Genomic DNA, 9,368 nt, shown 5'->3' with positions numbered 1-9,368 from the left:
TATACATTTCATGGGAGAGGGATACATTTGTTATGAATGAGGGTTGTCATGGCAATCAAACAATATAAATATATGCCTCATACATCATACAAGTAGGCAACAATCAAACAATAAGATATTTAAACAAGTATATGATCAAATCAAATAATCAAAGAAATGAAATGAATGAGCATTAAACAACGTATGGGTGTAAGTGTAAGGGAACCGGCTCATTGTAAGAAAGCCCAAGAGTAAGCTATGTGAGGTTGATGGCGATGCTTAAAAAGCAATCGACTTACAAGGAACGTAAAAAATGGGCTCGATATTAAATCAAGAAAAGTGTGATTTTTATAGTTTGAAAAAAAAGGTTTTTGAACTAAATTCAAATACAATAACTACGCATTATTAACACATGAAATTATAATAAGCATAAAAAGAGATATTAACAAAATACTACAAGAATAAAAAAATGCTAAAGGAAAATAAAATCAAATAAAAAGCAAAAAGTGTCACACATGAGTATTGAACCCTCCCCACCTAATATTATGCAACTGCCCTCTCTCCACTAGGCCACTCAACAATATCTGCTATTAAGATACTACCCAAAATATATGAACTGGAATAAAAATTAAAAAAAAAAACAAAACAAAGATTTCGTGGTTTTTATATTATTTCTGTAAAAAAACAAATTTAATTTTAAAAAAAAATAATTAATTAATTAAAAAAAAACAGAAAGGAAATGGAGAGTGAAGGCACAGAAGCTCGTCTTCTCCAATCTTCCAAAACGTTCCTCTCTCTAGAGACATTCATCTCCTTCCACACTCAAAACAGAAACAAACTCACAGAAAGAAAACCAAACATTATTCCTAACCCAATACTCGTTTCATCCAATCATCTTCTTCTCAATAAAACCAAAACGTACCGACAGCAAAATCAAAAGATGCAAACAAAAGGTCACATGTTATGAGGATGTCGAGAGAAATGTGATGATTACCTCCTCAAAACGAAACTCGGCGCGGTTATGATAGCGGTGCGAGGAACTGGTGCGCTCTCTTCAGGTAACTTCCTTCGCCGTCGAATCCGATCCTAGGGTTTCTCTCGCTTCTTCCTTTTTGCAACCTTGTATTGAAAAAGTTATTTTTAGGGTTGGGTTGACTTTGGTCAAAGTTGACCAAAAAGTCAATTGTTGACCAAAGTCAACAATTGGTCAAAAGTGTCAATTTTTTTGTATTTTTCTTGTATGGAATCATATGTACTGGTTTAAACAACGACATGAAATAAATTGAAATAGATTAACAAATGGTTGAAATTGGTTTCACAATTGGCTTGAATGTTTGACTTTTGAAAAATAACTTGACTGATAATGCACATGAACAAGGCCATGAAATAAGACCATAAGGTCAGGGTTTTGACATAGTATCCATGAACCAATAACACGACTAGCAAGTGGCTTGAAACACAAGAAGCTTGATTGTTCAGATGACCAAGACCATATGTGCATTAACAATCACATGAACAAACACCATGACTTTGGACCAAGACCAATCCTCATGTAACAACCAAAGTAAGGTTAGGCCAAGCATGCTAAACAAACATAAAAAATTCAGGACCAAAATCGGGGTATGACAGTTGCCCCTATTTAAGTGTCTTCAACTAGAGAATATGAAGCAAAGCGTTCTTCATATGATCATAGTGGGAGATGGTTAAATATTAAGAAGACCCGGATTTTGATCCTGAATCCCCATGAAATAATGAACAAATGCCTGTCAGAATCGGCAAAGAAGCAATCTCAAAAGAAGAATCCGTCTGGTACGGTGAAAATCGGCCTGAGTACCGAAACAGAAAGTTGACCTGGATACCAAAATAAATGGTAACACAGGAATACCCATGGCCTGAACGCCGCACATTAGTCTGAACACTATGCATCGGAATATGAGAGTATCAATGTTGGTCTGATCACCGGAAATCTGGTCTGAACACCACTTCGATCTGGAAATCGGAAAATTGGCCGGAATGCCACAAGTTGCATCGACTTGATCGTCAGAAACTTCTTCGATCTGAAAATCGGAAACTGGCCTGAATGCCACTTCGGTCTGGATACCGGAAACTGGCCTGAATGCCACAAGTTGCATCGACCTGAATGTCGGAAACTTCTTCGATCTGAAAATCGGAGATTGGCCTGAACGCCACTTCGGTCTAGATACCGGGAACTGGCCTGAATGCCACTTCGGTCTGGATACCGGGAACTGGCCTGAATGCCACTTCGGTCTGGATACCGAAAAAAACTGGCCTGAATGCCACTTCGGTCTGGATACCAGGAACTGGCCTGAATGCCACTTCGGTCTGGATACCGAAAAAAAAACTGGCCTGAATGCCACTTCGGTCTGGATACCGGGAACTGGCCTGAATGCCACTTCGGTCTGAATACCGCCTCGGTCTGAACACCGGAAAATTGGCCTGAATGCCACTTCGGTCTGGATACCGAAAAAAACTGGCCTGAATGCCACTTCGGTCTGGATACCGGGAACTGGCCTGAATGCCACTTCGGTCTGGATACCGAAAAAAAACTGGCCTGAATGCCACTTCGGTCTGGATACCGGGAACTGACCTGAATGCCACTTCGGTCTGAATACCGCCTCGGTCTGAACACCGGAAAATTGGCCTGAATGCCATAAGTACATCGACCTGATCGTCGGAAACTTCTTCGATCTGAAAATCAGAAATTGGCCTGAACGCCACTTCGGTCTGAATACCGCCTCGGTCTGAACACCGGAAAATTCTTCATGTCTATCAGCATCGGCGAAGATAACAAGACAATGATAAATGAGCCGGCACGCATGCCAAAGACCCATGTTGGGGATAACAACCGAAAGATTGACCAAAGAGTGCATGAGATATATTATCTATAGCCGTCAAAACGTAGATAATACACTCGCATGGAAGATTATCCATAACCGGGTTGTAGGTTGTTAAATGGATAAACGACCGAAAAGAAAGGCAACGGGGTACCAGACTAGGTATGCAAAAGATGACCAATCAAAAGAGGATAAAGTTGCTTACTCGGAGCAAGTATCCAAGAAGAAGGGAGAGACCCAATGGGGACAATACTGCTTGATCAAGGCAAGTATCCAAAGGGGACAAGACTATCAATACCACAAAGAGGGGATTACATCTACCGGTTTGTAGGCAGAAAACCATATAAAAGTAACCAGTCATCGACCAGGATGAGCACAAAGGGTTAACTCTGCTAGGGGATGAAATTGGGATTTTACAACTACCAGTTAGTAGGTAGAAAACCACAAAGATAGGACTTACAACTACCGGTTCGTTGGTAGAAGCCAAAAATTCCGCTGAGGATGAGATGAATGAGTGTCGGTTAGTGAGCAACCATTCATTTATGCCCCAGAGAAGTACAAGAGACAGCGAACAAGAAGCCAATTTAGGATCGATCCAAGAAGGCAAACTGAATCAAGACTCATCCTAATGAAGAAAGAACTCAATAGGGAAAACCCATCCCATTATGGAGGGAACGGAAGCAACCGTCATCCACGAGGATGTATCTCGGTGGGGAGCGCAGAAGGAATGGTGGACATTTTCTGCTTAAGGGGTCGACTCTATATGGAGAGATCAGACACGCCCACATATGCTAGGGGAATTGAACCAAGCTTGCAAAATGATGCCAACTTCGGGGAGTAACACTGCTGGGGATACCCACTCAACTAAGGAGTCACTTGTTGGGAAAACACCAACTTCTCAACCATGCTGATGAACCCAATTCTGAAGCCGATCCAATGGCGCGATGCTAAACTTTTTCCAACAACCCAATCTCGGCTGGTCACCACGGCCTAGGGCTAATGGACATGTTTGCAATGTTGATGCATGAGTTTTTTTGTTTTACACAATGCCCCATGATCATGGAAATGCTATGCACTAATGATGCAATATGCTATGCTTATCTAAATGATGAATGCATAAACACACGTCTCCTCCAGAGACAACACCGGGGAACTCCAGGAACTGTGTTGAGGATCTTATAATCACGTCAACTTCCACCCTGCTGGGGAAAGACAAACCTTGCTGAGGATGCACTCCATCGAACCCGAACTGCTTGGAGATTAACCTGCTAGGGGAGGCAACCCATTCTTATCTCTACTGGGGATGATTTTCTCCGAACCCGATCCGCTTGGGGACCTTGCTGAGGGAAAACCATCAACACAAACCCTACTGGGAAGGCAATAACCTTTAGGCTCGCTGAGGAGACACTGATCTCAAATCTGTTAGGGAGGTAACCCTCTCACACCCACTGGGGAAATACAGCTTATTGGACACGGAACACCTGTCGAGTCGCCGAACAGCGACATCCATCGTCCACCCACAGTGTCGGCTTTCCTCTTTTGAGAACACCCAGACTCGCCTAGACTCCTCTGATTCATCCCACGAAGATCGAATTCCTGAGATTCATACAAACTTTCCGGTCCTTAGACTTTGAAGAGTCTTCTTGATTAGCTTTCAGGATCGTCGTCGCAACTCTGTCACGGGCTTTTCACCGTTCGTCTATCCATTGCCCCTGGTCGGGCTCTGCAGGGATCTCTTTTGTCAAAAGGTTTCATACCACTACATGCTAGCGCATGAAGTTATCTAACGGTACCTGCACAAGAGATTGTTAGATAAAAGCGTGCCCCAGGCGTGCCAACACTTCAACACCTTGGTCACTCAAACTTCCGAATAAGATTTCCAGATTTCAATCTTATAAGCACACATCGGAAGGGACCTCTATGTTTCAAAATGCAACTATTCTTATCAAAACGAATGGATGTTTTCGTAATCAAAACGGTAATGAAAACAAAAACAAAATTATTTGACTGAACACGCATTTATTGACTGAAACAAAAAGGACGGCTCAGAACTGAGCGACGCACAGGAGGCAAACCCTGGAAAGGGGTGATTGCACACAAAAGGAAAAAAATATCTATCCTAATGGCAATGTGAAACCGTGATCTCATCGGGTTCCAACTCGGTTACACCTCATATGTCCTCAAGACTTTCCGCACTTTTGGCCTTCTGAACAAGATGCTTCTGATTCGATCTCTGTCGGAGATTAGCCGTGATGTCTTAATCAAAGCATAAACGATCATGCCAGACACAGTTGTTCGTTTCATTCCCTCTTTTGCCTGGACCGCCCTTTCGGGTTTCAGTCCACCGGGATACCCTTTTTTTTTTTTGCCCAAGTCGCCCTTGTGGGGTTTTCGACTTGCCGGGTGTACAGTTCTTTTCTTTTATTATCCCTAACTTTTGCCCGAACCTTTTCTCTCTTTTTTTTGGTTCGCCGGGATGCCCTTTTTTGCCTGGACTCTTTTATTCTTTTTGTCCAGCGGGTCTCTTTTTCACGAAGTATCTTTTAACTGCGTCCGCATTCACAGGGGATGGAAAATCCTCATCATCCGTGGTCGTCAGCAACAAGGCTCTGTCAGAGAAAACCCTTTTTGACCACGAACGGACATTCATAATTGTTTATCCACTTGCCCCACGATCGTCTTGAGGAAGAAGGATCCTTTTCAACACCACATCTCTTCCATGCTACCCACGAGGTCGCACTTCTCGGTCAACAACACGCTTCATTTACTGGGTACAACTGCCCCATGACAAGTAACTGTCAGCCTCTTTTCTCAACCAGGCTCAACGCGTTATACCGAGTCCTCTTCCACTCGCCCTTTTCTAACTTCTCATCCATCCGGACTCTTTACAATGAAATCTAGCCTCCAGCAGGCAAGATCACTTCCATCCCATACCGCATGAGGAAGGCGTTGCCCCAGTAGATGCCCGTACCAAAGTACGACACTCAGGATACCAACTTCGTACTTAGCCACTATCATTGGTGCGTTCACATGTTATCGGGGAAGCACTAGCTCACTCTCTTTAAACTCTCCTCATCAGACATCAAAACCCGTTCGGATTCGGGGTCAGGCCCCTCCTCCGAGATCGGTCACTCTCAATCTTTCGATTCGAGTACCTCGAGATGTCCTCATCAGGGACTTCAGACTTCCTTGGTTGACAATCATCAGTGGGCTGTTGGGCGAGATAACCATACAATACCCTCCTCTTGGTTGCTTTTTGGGAGGTATACTGAATATCGTATTCAGTCGACATCACTTGCCCTCTCGCAACCCGTCCGTTCGATGCTAGCTCCTCAAGCACATACTTGATCAGATCCATTTTGGACATCCACAAGGTGGTATGAACCAACATACACTGTCTCAATCGGCGAGCAGCCTATGCCAAAGTACATCAAGTTTTCTCGAGCAGTGAGTGTATTGTTTCACAGTCGATAAACTTTTTGCTTAGGTAAATTGCGTGCTCTTTTCGACAAGACTAGTCATACTGACTCAATACGCACCTCATAGACCCCTTAAGGGATGTCAAGTACCAGATTAGCAGTCGTTTCTTCCCCGGAAGGTATCAGAATCAGAGGTTCCTACTACTCCTTTTTTTTTGTCTTTCCATGCCCCTTGGCAGTCCTCATTCCATCTGACCATTTGATTTCTTTCTTTTTTCGTTTGTTTATGGTTCAGGCGTTTCTAGTACTGTTCCTTTTTTTTTTTTTTTTTTTTTTTTGCAGGATCAACCTTGATTCCTCTTTCGTTCGCAACATGCCTCGGCAGCTTGCTGGACAACACTCCATAAGTGCGCTAATTCGAACTCAACAGTATGAGTTATCTCTACCTGTCAAACAACTTGATCCATCGGATGCCCCTCTTCTGCTTGGGACTTTGCCATCATGTCATCAACATGGCATTTTCTTTCACGATGAATCATATCATGAAACAAAGTCACCCTAGACTTCTGATACTTGGCACCGGCCTTCTCGATACTGAACGACATCACCTTATAACCAGAAGGTGCCCCTTGTGTGATGGACATGGTTTACGTCATATCATCTGGCAACAGTTCAATCTGGTCTCGGCCAAGAAGCCATCCATGAAGATAAACTGAGCATTATAATCAATCCAATACCTCGTTGTGACGTACCAGGAATTCATCTTTCAGATTAGCTCAGCTCATATCTCGACAGTCCACACACATTCTCATCTTTCAGCACCGGTTTCCGCTTCCCTGGAGGACAGTCTTCTCTCCATGGTAACTCGTGCTTCCACAACATTGGTATCTTACCTTGGTGTATCTAGATACAACCAGGCGCACATATACCATCCTGTTCTTGACTTGCCTCTGAAGCGGCCTCAATATTCGCTTTCTGACCTCGGCGGTGCTTGGAGCAACAATTCTGAGCACTCCTCATGCGGTTGAATCATCTTCTCCTTTGGTTTCAACGACCCGGCTAATTCCAACAAATCACAATCTTCTTCGCCTTCTCCTTCGGCATGATAGATCGAATTGTCGAAGTCATACAAAGGTGTAACCAAATTGTTATCGATGAGATCAGGAGGGTAATCACTTTTGAGGTTGGAACGAGACAAGTTCAAAAGAAAAACGAAAAACATTGCCATTTTTATTTTTTTTAAACTGTAAAAAATGAAAAACAAGGAACACCGCTTTTAATCACAAAAACATCCATTTATTACCGATGCAAAACGTTGCAAAATGAAACACATGAGATGGCCCTTACAATGGACCAGTACGTTTCGGGCAAAACGTATGGCTTTCATGCAAACAAAATTAAAACAGAAATACTACACTTCCGGATGAGCGACAGTGATGCTTTCGGAGACCTTCCAATCGCCTGGTACGCACGACTTTATCCACAGCTCGAGCTCGCGGTCACAGTCAATCTCTTCACTCACTAAACAAGCATGATCAGAATCCAGCATTCCTGCACTGACAAAGATGTACGGTGGACGACGTCCTCTGTTTGGTCTAGACGACTCTTGATCTGGATAACCGATCCCAAACATGTCTGCCTTCACCACTATGTCAATGATCCTTCCCCAGCCTCGGGCCTCTTTGTTTTTCACCACCTCTAGAGCTTGTTTGTAGGAAGAAATGGACAGCGTCTTCTCTTTCCCAATAACAACAGCATTCTCTACCTTGATGGTTTCAATTGCTTGACTGGGTGTTTCAACTTTTTCACTATCCATTTCCACTTTCTTCATCTTTTGGGTCATGTCCTTCATCAATACACACCCCTCTGTGGTGACGGTCGCACAACAAAAATCAACAACAGGGAAAGCTCCATCCTGCACCAGAGGTTTTGAGACCACGGACATTGGAACCTTTAACTGATTCTCCTCAGTCGCCCTTATTCCTTTCTTGTCCTTTTTCACCATCTTCACCTTGACTGGACCCTGCCATGGTACGGGGTCGGCCTCGCCATCCATTATCTGTGCCAAGCTGATAGCTTTAGAGTCTACCATGTCCTGGACGACATGTTTGAAAGCTCTACAACCCTCAATGTTGTGTCCGGGCACCTCAGAATGGAACTCGCACCTGGCATTCTCATCATAGTGTGCAGGCCTCTTCTGTTGTGCTATGGGAATCAAAATCCTTGGCCGGACTAACCCCAAATCTCTCAATCTCCTGAACAAAAGGGTATAAGTCACAGGTGGTTCCTCAAACTGACGATCCTCCTTCTTCTTCTTCACCTGGCTCTTAGCTCTCGGTGCCTTCTGTTGAAGTAGTAATTGTTGCGGGGGTACAGGTGAGTTACCAACAAGAGTGGTTACAGCAACAACATAAGGATGATAACGATCCTTACTGCGTTCTTTCTTTGCTGGCACACCACTTGACTCAACCTCCTTTTTGAGCGGACCACTGTCAGAGAGTTTCTTTGCTACCGAGCCAGAGGGATTTGTTACATCGGATGATGGAGCCTTTCCCTGAACTTTCTCCTTGATCATCCAGCTCTCAATCCTTTCCAATCTCTCAGACATGGCTTTCTGCCCCAAGGCAAGCCCTTGCACAATACTGAACAATCCCCTCATCATCTCTTTCAGTTCAAGGATGTCGGCGTTGGGAAGATCCATCAGCTTGGATTTGTTGAGTCTGACTGTATGTCTGAAAGGAAGAGCTATGCGCACCGGTTGACACCTTCAAAACAGCAAATGGGTTAGTATGACTCACGCATGCAATGTCTATCCGTACCAGGAATATTCCTTTGATTTTGGTTTCACAGAGACAGATAATTTTTCATCAATAACATTCTGACATCTGGATATCTCTCAACCAGAATCTTAATCAAAAAGTGGACCCTGAGTACGGATAGACACGAGTTGAATGCAGATGAATGCGATGCAAATGCATGAATGCAAGTCACTGCGCCACCAAGTCATCTGAAGACCCATTCTCTGAACTAGTCACAGTCATCGGGACTAAGTCACCATAAATCCGACTTGGGGAGTTCCGAAGTAAACGGAACTGGAGATTACATCACTATCATC

This window comes from Lathyrus oleraceus, chromosome 4, assembly GCF_024323335.1.
Source record: "Lathyrus oleraceus cultivar Zhongwan6 chromosome 4, CAAS_Psat_ZW6_1.0, whole genome shotgun sequence".
NCBI lineage: Eukaryota > Viridiplantae > Streptophyta > Magnoliopsida > Fabales > Fabaceae > Lathyrus > Lathyrus oleraceus.
Note: the sequence above shows the minus strand (reverse complement) of the source record.